Source organism: Labrus mixtus, chromosome 18 (assembly GCF_963584025.1).
Source record: "Labrus mixtus chromosome 18, fLabMix1.1, whole genome shotgun sequence".
NCBI lineage: Eukaryota > Metazoa > Chordata > Actinopteri > Labriformes > Labridae > Labrus > Labrus mixtus.
In genome coordinates this window covers 239,180-256,016 of record NC_083629.1, presented here as the reverse complement: position 1 = coordinate 256,016, position 16,837 = coordinate 239,180, and positions in this window count along the sequence as shown.

Below are 16,837 nucleotides of genomic sequence, written 5' to 3'. Positions count from 1 at the left end.
ATATTTATGGAGAAACAAGAGACTACATCCGGGGGCTGGGCCTAACTTATTTCCATACACAAATACACTATCATGTGCAGAAAATAAAGACCATATCAGGCTTTTGGTTTCTTCTCTGCCATCGTACAGCTACTACGTGGCTACCTACTTACTTCAATTGACCTAATGAGAGGTAACCTGTGAAATTGGTCATAAAATGTGTTCTGATCTTCAAGTCACAACAATAGACAAACAGTCTGCTTAAACTAATACCACACAAACAATTATATGTTTTCATGTTTTTATTGAACACAACATGTAAACATTCACAGTGTGGGGTGGAAAAAGTATGTGAACCCTTGGATTTAATAACTGGTTGACCCTCCTTTGGCAGCAATAACCTCAACCAAACATTTCCTGTAGTTGCAGATCAGACCTGCACAACGGTCAGGAGGAATTTTGGACCATTCCTATTTACAAAACCTTTTCAGTTCAGCAATATTCTTGGGATGTCTGGTGTGAATCACTCTCTTGAGGTCATGCCACAGCATCTCTATCAGGTTGAGGTCAGGACTCTGACTGGGCCACTCCAGAAGGCGTATTTTCTTCTGTTGAAGCCATTCTGTTGTTGATTTACTTCTGTGCTTTGGGTCATTGTCCTGTTGCATCACCCATCTTCTGTTGAGCTTCAGTTGTTGGACAGATGGCCTTAAGTTTTCCTGCAAAATGTCTTGATAAACTTGGGAATTCATTTTTCCGTCGATGATAGCAAACTGTCCAGGCCCTGATGCAGCAAAGCAGCCCAAAACCATGATGCCCCTCCACCATACTTCACAGTTGGGATGAGGTTTTGATGTTGGTGTGCTGTCCCTTTTTTTCTCCACACATAGTGTTTGTGTGTTCCTTCCAAACAACTCAACTTTGGTTTCATCTGTCCACAGGATGTTTTGCCAGTAGTGGTGTGGAACATTCAGGTGCTCTTTTGCAAACTTCAAACGTGCAGCAATGTTTTTTTTGGACAGCAGTGGCTTTCTCCGTGGTGTCCTCCCATGAACTCCATTTTTGTTTAGTGTTTTACGTATCGTAGATTCGTCAACAGAGATATTAGCATGTGCCAGAGATTTGTGTAAGTCTTTAGCTGACACTCTAGGATTCTTCTTCACCTCATTGAGCATTATGTGCTGTGCTCTTGCAGTCATCTTTACAGGACGGCCACTTCTAGGGAGAGTAGCAACAGTGCTGAACTTTCTCCATTTATAGACAATTTGTCTTACCGTGGACTGATGAACATCAAGGCTTTTAGAGATTCTTTTGTAACCCTTTCCAGCTTTATGCAAGTCAACAATTCTTAATCGTAGATCTTCTGAGAGCTCTTTTGTGCGAGGCATGGTTTACATCAGGCAATGCTTCTTGAGAGTAACAAACTCAAAACTGAAGTGTGTTTTTTATAGGGCAGGGCAGCTTTAACCAACACCTCCAATCTCGTCTCATTGATTGGACTCCAGGTTGGCTGACTCCTGACTCCAATTAGCTCTTGGAGAAGTCATTAGCCTAGGGGTTCACATACTTTTTCCACCCTGCACTGTGAATGTTTACATGCTGTGTTCAACAAAAACATGAAAACATATAATTGTTTGTGTGGTATTAGGTTAAGCAGACTGTGTTTGTCTATTGTTGAGACTTAGATGAAGATCAGAAGACATTTTATGACCAATTTAATCAGAAAACTAAGAAATTCCAAAGGGTTCACATACTTTTTCTTACAGCTGTACCTACACACTCATGCATATGTAATATACCTACACACTCATGTATATGTACCTACACACTCATGTATATGTAATATACCTACACACTCATGTATATGCACCTACACACTCATGTATATGCACCTACACACTCATGTATATGTAATATACATACACACTCATGTATATGTAATATACCTACACACTCATGTATATGTAATATACCTACACACTCATGTATATATACCTACACACTCATGTATATGCAATGTACCTACACACTCGTGTATATGTAATATACCTACACACTCATGTATATGCACCTACACACTCATGTATATGTAATATACCTACACACTCATGTAAGTGTAGTATACCTACATACTCATGTATATGTAATATACCTACACACTCATGTATATATACCTACACACTCGTGTATATGCAATATACCTACACACTCATGTATATGTACCTACACACTCATGTATATGTAATATACCTACAAACTCATGTATATGCAATGTACCTACACACTAATGTATATATACCTACACACTCATGTATATATAATATACCTACACACTCATGTAAATGTAATATACCTACACACTCATGTATATGTAATATAACTACACACTCATGTCAATGTAATATACCTACACACTCATGTATATGCAATATACCGACACACTCATGTATATGTAATATACCTACAAACTGATGTATATGCAATGTACCTACACACTCATGTATATGTACCTACACACTCATGTATATGTAATATACCTACACACTCATGTATATGTACCTACACACTCATGTATATGCAATATACCTACACACTCATGTAAATGTAATATACCTACACACTCCTGTATATACAATATACCTACACACTCATATATATGTAATATAACTACACACTCATGTAAATGTAATATACCTACACACTCATGTATATGCAATATACCTACACACTCATGTCAATGTAATATACCTACACACTCATGCATATGTAATATACCTACACACTCATTTATATGTAATATACCTACACACTGATGTATATGCAATATACCTACACACTCATGTAAATGTAATATACCTACACACTCATGTATATGCAATATACCTACACACTCATGTAAATGTAATATACCTACACACTCATGTATATGCAATATACCTACACACTCATGTATATACAATATACCTACACACTCATGTAAATGTAATATACCTACACACTCATGTATATGTAATATACCTACACACTCATGTATATATACCTACACACTCATGTAAATGTAATATACCTACACACTCATGTATATGTAATATACCTACACACTCATGTATATATACCTACACACTCATGTATATGTACCTACACATTCTTGTATATGTAATATACCTACACACTTGTGTGTATGTAATATACCTACACACTCATGTAAATGTCATATACCTACACACTCATGTAAATGTAATATACCTACACACTCATGTATATGTACCTACACACTCATGTATATGCAATATACCGACACACTCATGTATATGTAATATACCTACACACTCATGTATATATACCTACACACTCATGTATATGTACCTACACACTCATGTATATGTAATATACGTACACACTTGTGTATATGTAATATACCTACACACTCGTGTATATGTACCTACACACACATGTATATGTAATATACCTACACAGTCATGTATATATACCTACACACTCATGTATATGTAATATACCTACACACTCATGTATGTGTACCTACACACTCATGTATATGTAATATACCTACACACTCATGTATATGTAATATACCTACACACTCGTGTATATGTAATATACCTACACACTCATGTATATGCACCTACACACTCATGTAAATGTAATATACCTACACACTTTTGTATATACAATATACCTACACACTCATGTAAATGTAATATACCTACACACTCATGTATATACAATATACCTACACACTCATGTATATGCAATATACCTACACACTCATGTCAATGTAATATACCTGCACACTCATGTATATGCAATATACCGACACACTCATGTATATGTAATAAACCTACACACTCATGTAAATGTAATATACCTACACACTCATGTATATGTAACTACACAATCATGTATATGCAATATACCGACACACTCATGTATATGTAATATACCTACACACTCATGTATATATACCTACACACTCTTGTATATGTAATATACCTACACACTCATGTATATATACCTACACACTCATGTATATGTAATATACCTACACAGTCATGTATATATACCTACACACTCATGTATGTGTACCTAAACACTCATGTATATGTAATATACCTACCCACTCATGTATATATACCTACACACTCTTGTATATGTAATATACCTACACACTCATGTATATATACCTACACACTCATGTATATGCAATATACCGACACACTCATGTATATGTAATATACCTACACACTCATGTAAGTGTAGTATACCTACACACTCATGTATATGTAATATACCGACACACTCATGTATATGTAATATACCTACAAACTCATGTAAGTGTAGTATACCTACACACTCATGTAAATATACCTACACACTCGTGTATATGCAATATACCTACACACTCATTTATATGTAATGTACCTACACACTCATGTATATGTAATGTACCTACACACTCATGTATATGTAATATACCTACACACTCATGTATATGTACCTACACACTCATGTATATGTAATATACCTACACACTCATGTCAATGTAATATACCTACACACTCATGTATAAGCAATATACCTACACACTCATGTATATGTAATATACCTACACACTCATGTCAATGTAATATACCTACACAGTCATGTATAAGCAATATACCTACACACTCATGTATATGCAATATACCTACACACTCATGTAAGTGTAGTATACCTACACACTCATGTATATGTAATATACCGACACACTCATGTATATGTAATATACCTACACACTCATGTAAGTGTAGTATACCTACACACTCATGTAAATATACCTACACACTCGTGTATATGCAATATACCTACACACTCATTTATATGTAATGTACCTACACACTCATGTATATGTAATGTACCTACACACTCATGTATATGTAATATACCTACACACTCATGTATATGTACCTACACACTCATGTATATGTAATATACCTACACACTCATGTCAATGTAATATACCTACACACTCATGTATAAGCAATATACCTACACACTCATGTATATGCAATATACCTACACACTCATGTCAATGTAATATACCTACACACTCATGCATATGTAATATACCTACACACTCATTTATATGTAATATACCTACACACTGATGTATATGCAATATACCTACACACTCATGTAAATGTAATATACCTACACACTCATGTATATGCAATATACCTACACACTCATGTAAATGTAATATACCTACACACTCATGTATATGCAATATACCTACACACTCATGTATATACAATATACCTACACACTCATGTAAATGTAATATACCTACACACTCATGTATATGTAATATACCTACACACTCATGTATATATACCTACACACTCATGTAAAAGTAATATACCTACACACTCATGTATATGTAATATACCTACACACTCATGTATATATACCTACACACTCATGTATATGTACCTACACATTCTTGTATATGTAATATACCTACACACTTGTGTATATTTAATATACCTACACACTCATGTAAATGTCATATACCTACACACTCATGTAAATGTAGTATACCTACACACTCATGTATATGTACCTACACACTCATGTATATGCAATATACCGACACACTCATGTATATGTAATATACCTACACACTCATGTATATATACCTACACACTCATGTATATGTACCTACACACTCATGTATATGTAATATACGTACACACTCATGTATATGTACCTACACATTCTTGTATATGTAATATACCTACACACTTGTGTATATGTAATATACCTACACACTCATGTAAATGTCATATACCTACACACTCGTATATATGTACCTACACACACATGTATATGTAATATACCTACACAGTCATGTATATATACCTACACACTCATGTATATGTAATATACCTACACACTCATGTATGTGTACCTACACACTCATGTATATGTAATATACCTACACACTCATGTATATGTAATATACCTACACACTCATGTATATGTAATATACCTACACACTCGTGTATATGTAATATACCTACACACTCATGTATATGCACCTACACACTCATGTAAATGTAATATACCTACACACTTTTGTATATACAATATACCGACACACTCATGTATATGTAATATACCTACAAACTCATGTAAGTGTAGTATACCTACACACTCATGTAAATATACCTACACACTCGTGTATATGCAATATACCTACACACTCATTTATATGTAATGTACCTACACACTCATGTATATGTAATGTACCTACACACTCATGTATATGTAATATACCTACACACTCATGTATATGTACCTACACACTCATGTATATGTAATATACCTACACACTCATGTATATGTAATATACCTACACACTCATGTCAATGTAATATACCTACACAGTCATGTATAAGCAATATACCTACACACTCATGTATATGCAATATACCTACACACTCATGTAAGTGTAGTATACCTACACACTCATGTATATGTACCTACACACTCTTGTATATGTAATATACCTACACACTCGTGTATATGTAATATACATACAAACTCATGTATATGTAATGTACCTACACACTCGTGTATATGTAATATACCTACACACTTATGTATATGTAACTACACACTCATGTATATGTAATATACATACACACTCATGTACATGTAATATACCTACACATTCATGTATATGCAATATACCTACACACTCATGTATATGCACCTACACACTCATGTATATGCACCTACACACTCATGTATATGCAATATACCTACACACTCATGTATATGTAATATACCTACACAGTCATGTATATATACCTACACACTCATGTATATGTAATATACCTACACACTCATGTATATGTACCTACACACTCATGTATATGTAATATACCTACACACTCATGTATATATACCTACACACTCATGTATATGTACCTACACACTCATGTATATGTAATATACGTACACACTCATGTATATGTACCTACACATTCTTGTATATGTAATATACCTACACACTTGTGTATATGTAATATACCTACACACTCATGTAAATGTCATATACCTACACACTCGTATATATGTACCTACACACACATGTATATGTAATATACCTACACAGTCATGTATATATACCTACACACTCATGTATATGTAATATACCTACACACTCATGTATGTGTACCTACACACTCATGTATATGTAATATACCTACACACTCATGTATATGTAATATACCTACACACTCATGTATATGTAATATACCTACACACTCGTGTATATGTAATATACCTACACACTCATGTATATGCACCTACACACTCATGTAAATGTAATATACCTACACACTTTTGTATATACAATATACCGACACACTCATGTATATGTAATATACCTACAAACTCATGTAAGTGTAGTATACCTACACACTCATGTAAATATACCTACACACTCGTGTATATGCAATATACCTACACACTCATGTATATGTAATGTACCTACACACTCATGTATATGTAATGTACCTACACACACATGTATATGTAATATACCTACACACTCATGTATGTGTACCTACACACTCATGTATATGTAATATACCTACACACTCATGTATATGTAATATACCTACACACTCATGTATATGTAATATACCTACACACTCGTGTATATGTAATATACCTACACACTCATGTATATGCACCTACACACTCATGTAAATGTAATATACCTACACACTTTTGTATATACAATATACCGACACACTCATGTATATGTAATATACCTACAAACTCATGTAAGTGTAGTATACCTACACACTCATGTAAATATACCTACACACTCGTGTATATGCAATATACCTACACACTCATTTATATGTAATGTACCTACACACTCATGTATATGTAATGTACCTACACACTCATGTATATGTAATATACCTACACACTCATGTATATGTACCTACACACTCATGTATATGTAATATACCTACACACTCATGTATATGTAATATACCTACACACTCATGTCAATGTAATATACCTACACAGTCATGTATAAGCAATATACCTACACACTCATGTATATGCAATATACCTACACACTCATGTAAGTGTAGTATACCTACACACTCATGTATATGTACCTACACACTCTTGTATATGTAATATACCTACACACTCGTGTATATGTAATATACATACAAACTCATGTATATGTAATGTACCTACACACTCGTGTATATGTAATATACCTACACACTTATGTATATGTAACTACACACTCATGTATATGTAATATACATACACACTCATGTACATGTAATATACCTACACATTCATGTATATGCAATATACCTACACACTCATGTATATGCACCTACACACTCATGTATATGCACCTACACACTCATGTATATGCAATATACCTACACACTCATGTATATGTAATATACCTACACAGTCATGTATATATACCTACACACTCATGTATATGTAATATACCTACACACTCATGTATATGTACCTACACACTCATGTATATGTAATATACCTACACACTTATGTATATGTAATGTACCTACACACTAATGTATATGCACCGACACACTCATGTATATGTAATATACCTACACACTCATGTATATGCAATATACCGACACACTCATGTATATGTAATGTACCTACACACTCGTGTATATGTTATATACCTACACACTTATGTATATGTACCTACACACTCATGTATATGTAATATACATACACACTCATGTACATGTCATATACCTACACATTCATGTATATGCAATATACCTAAAAACTCATGTAAGTGTAGTATACCTACACACGCATGCATATGTAATATACCTACACACTCATGTATATGTACCTACACACTCATGTATATGTAATATAACTACACACTCATGTATATGTACCTACACACTCTTGTATATGTAATATACCTACACACTCGTGTATATGTAATATACATACAAACTCATGTATATGTAATGTATCTACACACTCGTGTATATGTAATATACCTACACACTTATGTATATGTAACTACACACTCATGTATATGTAATATACATACACACTCATGTACATGTAATATACCTACACATTCATGTATATGCAATATACCTACACACTCATGTAAATGTAATATACCTACACACTCATGTATATGTAATATACCTACACACTCATATATATGTACCTACACACTCATGTATATGTAATATACCTACACACTCATGTATATGTACCTACACAGTCATGTATATGTACCTACACATTCTTGTATATGTAATATACCTAAACACTCGTGTATATGTAATATACCTACACACTCATGTAAATGTCATCTACCTACACACTCGTGTATATGTAATATACCAACAGACTCATGTATATGTACCTACACACTCATGTATATGTAATATACCTACACACTCATGTATATGTACCTACACATTCTTGTATATGTAATATACCTACACACTCATGTATATGTACTATACCTACACACTCATGTATATGTAATATACCTACACACTCATGTATATGCACCTACACACTCATGTATATGCACCTACACACTCATGTATATGCAATATACCTACACACTCATGTATATGTAATATACCTACACAGTCATGTATATATACCTACACACTCATGTATATGTAATATACCTACACACTCATGTATATGTACTATACCTACAGACTCATGTATATGCAATATACCTACACACTCATGTATATGTAATATACCTACACAGTCATGTATATATACCTACACACTCATGTATATGTAATATACCTACACACTCATGTATATGCACCTACACACTCATGTATATGCACCTACACACTCATGTATATGCAATATACCTACACACTCATGTATATGTAATATACCTACACAGTCATGTATATATACCTACACACTCATGTATATGTAATATACCTACACACTCATGTATATGTACTATACCTACACACTCATGTATATGTAATATACCTACACACTCATGTATATGCACCTACACAGTCATGTATATGCACCTACACACTCATGTATGTGCAATATACCTACACACTCATGTATATGTAATATACCTACACAGTCATGTATATATACCTACACACTCATGTATATGTAATATACCTACACACTCATGTATATGTACCCACACACTCATGTATATGTAATATACCTACACACTCATGTATATGTAATGTATCTACACACTCGTGTATATGTAATGTACCTACACACTCGTGTATATGCAACTACACACTCATGTATATGTAATATACCTACACACTCATGTATATGCAATATACCGACACACTCATGTATATGTAATGTACCTACACACTCGTGTATATGTAATATACCTACACACTTATGTATATGTACCTACACACTCATGTATATGTAATATACATACACACTCATGTACATGTCATATACCTACACATTCATGTATATGCAATATACCTACACACTCATGTAAGTGTAGTATACCTACACACGCATGTATATGTAATATACCTACACACTCATGTGTATGTACCTACACACTCATGTATATGTAATATACCTACACACTCATGTATATGTACCTACACACTCTTGTATATGTAATATACCTACACACTCGTGTATATGTAATATACCTACAAACTCATGTACATGTAATGTACCTACACACTTGTGTATATGTAATATACCTACACACTTATGTATATGTACCTACACACTCATGTATATGTAATATACATACACACTCATGTACATGTAATATACCTACACATTCATGTATATGTAATATACCTACACACTCATGTATATGTAATATACCTACACAGTCATGTATATATACCTACACACTCATGTATATGTAATATACCTACACACTCATGTATATATACCTACAAACTCATGTATATGTAATATACCTACACACTCATGTATATGTAATATACCTACACACTCATGTATATGCACCTACACACTCATGTATATGCACCTACACACTCATGTATATGCAATATACCTACACACTCATGTATATGTAATATACCTACACAGTCATGTATATATACCTACACACTCATGTATATGTAATATACCTACACACTCATGTATATGTACCTACACACTCATGTATATGTAATATACCTACACACTCATGTATATGTAATGTACCTACACACTAATGTATATGCACCTACACACTCATGTATATGTAATATACCTACACACTCATGTATATGCAATACACCGACACACTCATGTATATGTAATGTACCTACAAACTCGTGTATATGTAATATACCTACACACTTATGTATATGTACCTACACACTCATGTATATGTAATATACATAGACACTCATGTACATGTCATATACCTACACATTCATGTATATGCAATATACCTACAAACTCATGTAAGTGGAGTATACCTACACACGCATGCATATGTAATATACCTAAACACTCATGTATATGTACCTACACACTCATGTATATGTAATATAACTACACACTCATGTATATGTACCTACACACTCTTGTATATGTAATATACCTACACACTCGTGTATATGTAATATACATACAAACTCATGTATATGTAATGTACCTACACACTCGTGTATATGTAATATACCTACACACTTATGTATATGTAACTACACACTCATGTATATGTAATATACATACACACTCATGTACATGTAATATACCTACACATTCATGTATATGCAATATACCTACACACTCATGTAAATGTAATATACCTACACACTCATGTATATGTAATATAGCTACACACTCATATATATGTACCTACACACTCATGTATATGTAATATACCTACACACTCATGTATATGTACCTACACATTCATGTATATGTACCTACACATTCTTGTATATGTAATATACCTACACACTCGTGTATATGTAATATACCTACACACTCATGTAAATGTCATCTACCTACACACTCGTGTATATGTAATATACCAACAGACTCATGTATATGTACCTACACACTCATGTATATGTAATATACCTACACACTCATGTATATGTACCTACACATTCTTGTATATGTAATATACCTACACACTCATGTATATGTACCTACACACTCATGTATATGCAATATACCGACACACTCATGTATATGTAATATACCTACACACTCATGTATATATACCTACACACTCATGTATATGTACCTACACACTCATGTATATGTAATATACGTACACACTTGTGTATATGTAATATACCTACACACTCGTGTATATGTACCTACACACACATGTATATGTAATATACCTACACAGTCATGTATATATACCTACACACTCATGTATATGTAATATACCTACACACTCATGTATGTGTACCTACACACTCATGTATATGTAATATACCTACACACTCATGTATATGTAATATACCTACACACTCGTGTATATGTAATATACCTACACACTCATGTATATGCACCTACACACTCATGTAAATGTAATATACCTACACACTTTTGTATATACAATATACCTACACACTCATGTAAATGTAATATACCTACACACTCATGTATATACAATATACCTACACACTCATGTATATGCAATATACCTACACACTCATGTCAATGTAATATACCTGCACACTCATGTATATGCAATATACCGACACACTCATGTATATGTAATAAACCTACACACTCATGTAAATGTAATATACCTACACACTCATGTATATGTAACTACACAATCATGTATATGCAATATACCGACACACTCATGTATATGTAATATACCTACACACTCATGTATATATACCTACACACTCTTGTATATGTAATATACCTACACACTCATGTATATATACCTACACACTCATGTATATGTAATATACCTACACAGTCATGTATATATACCTACACACTCATGTATATGTAATATACCTACACACTCATGTATGTGTACTTAAACACTCATGTATATGTAATATACCTACCCACTCATGTATATATACCTACACACTCTTGTATATGTAATATACCTACACACTCATGTATATATACCTACACACTCATGTATATGCAATATACCGACACACTCATGTATATGTAATATACCTACACACTCATGTAAGTGTAGTATACCTACACACTCATGTATATGTAATATACCCACACACTCATGTATATGTAATATACCTACAAACTCATGTAAGTGTAGTATACCTACACACTCATGTAAATATACCTACACACTCGTGTATATGCAATATACCTACACACTCATTTATATGTAATGTACCTACACACTCATGTATATGTAATGTACCTACACACTCATGTATATGTAATATACCTACACACTCATGTATATGTACCTACACACTCATGTATATGTAATATACCTACACACTCATGTCAATGTAATATACCTACACACTCATGTATAAGCAATATACCTACACACTCATGTATATGTAATATACCTACACACTCATGTCAATGTAATATACCTACACAGTCATGTATAAGCAATATACCTACACACTCATGTATATGCAATATACCTACACACTCATGTAAGTGTAGTATACCTACACACTCATGTATATGTAATATACCGACACACTCATGTATATGTAATATACCTACACACTCATGTAAGTGTAGTATACCTACACACTCATGTAAATATACCTACACACTCGTGTATATGCAATATACCTACACACTCATTTATATGTAATGTACCTACACACTCATGTATATGTAATGTACCTACACACTCATGTATATGTAATATACCTACACACTCATGTATATGTACCTACACACTCATGTATATGTAATATACCTACACACTCATGTCAATGTAATATACCTACACACTCATGTATAAGCAATATACCTACACACTCATGTATATGCAATATACCTACACACTCATGTCAATGTAATATACCTACACACTCATGCATATGTAATATACCTACACACTCATTTATATGTAATATACCTACACACTGATGTATATGCAATATACCTACACACTCATGTAAATGTAATATACCTACACACTCATGTATATGCAATATACCTACACACTCATGTAAATGTAATATACCTACAGACTCATGTATATGCAATATACCTACACACTCATGTATATACAATATACCTACACACTCATGTAAATGTAATATACCTACACACTCATGTATATGTAATATACCTACACACTCATGTATATATACCTACACACTCATGTAAAAGTAATATACCTACACACTCATGTATATGTAATATACCTACACACTCATGTATATATACCTACACACTCATGTATATGTACCTACACATTCTTGTATATGTAATATACCTACACACTTGTGTATATTTAATATACCTACACACTCATGTAAATGTCATATACCTACACACTCATGTAAATGTAATATACCTACACACTCATGTATATGTACCTACACACTCATGTATATGCAATATACCGACACACTCATGTATATGTAATATACCTACACACTCATGTATATATACCTACACACTCATGTATATGTACCTACACAATCATGTATATGTAATATACGTACACACTCATGTATATGTACCTACACATTCTTGTATATGTAATATACCTACACACTTGTGTATATGTAATATACCTACACACTCATGTAAATGTCATATACCTACACACTCGTATATATGTACCTACACACACATGTATATGTAATATACCTACACAGTCATGTATATATACCTACACACTCATGTATATGTAATATACCTACACACTCATGTATGTGTACCTACACACTCATGTATATGTAATATACCTACACACTCATGTATATGTAATATACCTACACACTCATGTATATGTAATATACCTACACACTCGTGTATATGTAATATACCTACACACTCATGTATATGCACCTACACACTCATGTAAATGTAATATACCTACACACTTTTGTATATACAATATACCGACACACTCATGTATATGTAATATACCTACAAACTCATGTAAGTGTAGTATACCTACACACTCATGTAAATATACCTACACACTCGTGTATATGCAATATACCTACACACTCATGTATATGTAATGTACCTACACACTCATGTATATGTAATGTACCTACACACACATGTATATGTAATATACCTACAAACTCATGTATGTGTACCTACACACTCATGTATATGTAATATACCTACACACTCATGTATATGTAATATACCTACACACTCATGTATATGTAATATACCTACACACTCGTGTATATGTAATATACCTACACACTCATGTATATGCACCTACACACTCATGTAAATGTAATATACCTACACACTTTTGTATATACAATATACCGACACACTCATGTATATGTAATATACCTACAAACTCATGTAAGTGTAGTATACCTACACACTCATGTAAATATACCTACACACTCGTGTATATGCAATATACCTACACACTCATTTATATGTAATGTACCTACACACTCATGTATATGTAATGTACCTACACACTCATGTATATGTGATATACCTACACACTCATGTATATGTACCTACACACTCATGTATATGTAATATACCTACACACTCATGTATATGTAATATACCTACACACTCATGTCAATGTAATATACCTACACAGTCATGTATAAGCAATATACCTACACACTCATGTATATGCAATATACCTACACACTCATGTAAGTGTAGTATACCTACACACTCATGTATATGTACCTACACACTCTTGTATATGTAATATACCTACACACTCGTGTATATGTAATATACATACAAACTCATGTATATGTAATGTACCTACACACTCGTGTATATGTAATATACCTACACACTTATGTATATGTAACTACACACTCATGTATATGTAATATACATACACACTCATGTACATGTAATATACCTACACATTCATGTATATGCAATATACCTACACACTCATGTATATGCACCTACACACTCATGTATATGCACCTACACACTCATGTATATGCAATATACCTACACACTCATGTATATGTAATATACCTACACAGTCATGTATATATAACTACACACTCATGTATATGTAATATACCTACACACTCATGTATATGTACCTACACACTCATGTATATGTAATATACCTACACACTTATGTATATGTAATGTACCTACACACTAATGTATATGCACCGACACACTCATGTATATGTAATATACCTACACACTCATGTATATGCAATATACCGACACACTCATGTATATGTAATGTACCTACACACTCGTGTATATGTTATATACCTACACACTTATGTATATGTACCTACACACTCATGTATATGTAATATACATACACACTCATGTACATGTCATATACCTACACATTCATGTATATGCAATATACCTAAAAACTCATGTAAGTGTAGTATACCTACACACGCATGCATATGTAATATACGTACACACTCATGTATATGTACCTACACACTCATGTATATGTAATATAACTACACACTCATGTATATGTACCTACACACTCTTGTATATGTAATATACCTACACACTCGTGTATATGTAATATACATACAAACTCATGTATATGTAATGTACCTACACACTCGTGTATATGTAATATACCTACACACTTATGTATATGTAACTACACACTCAT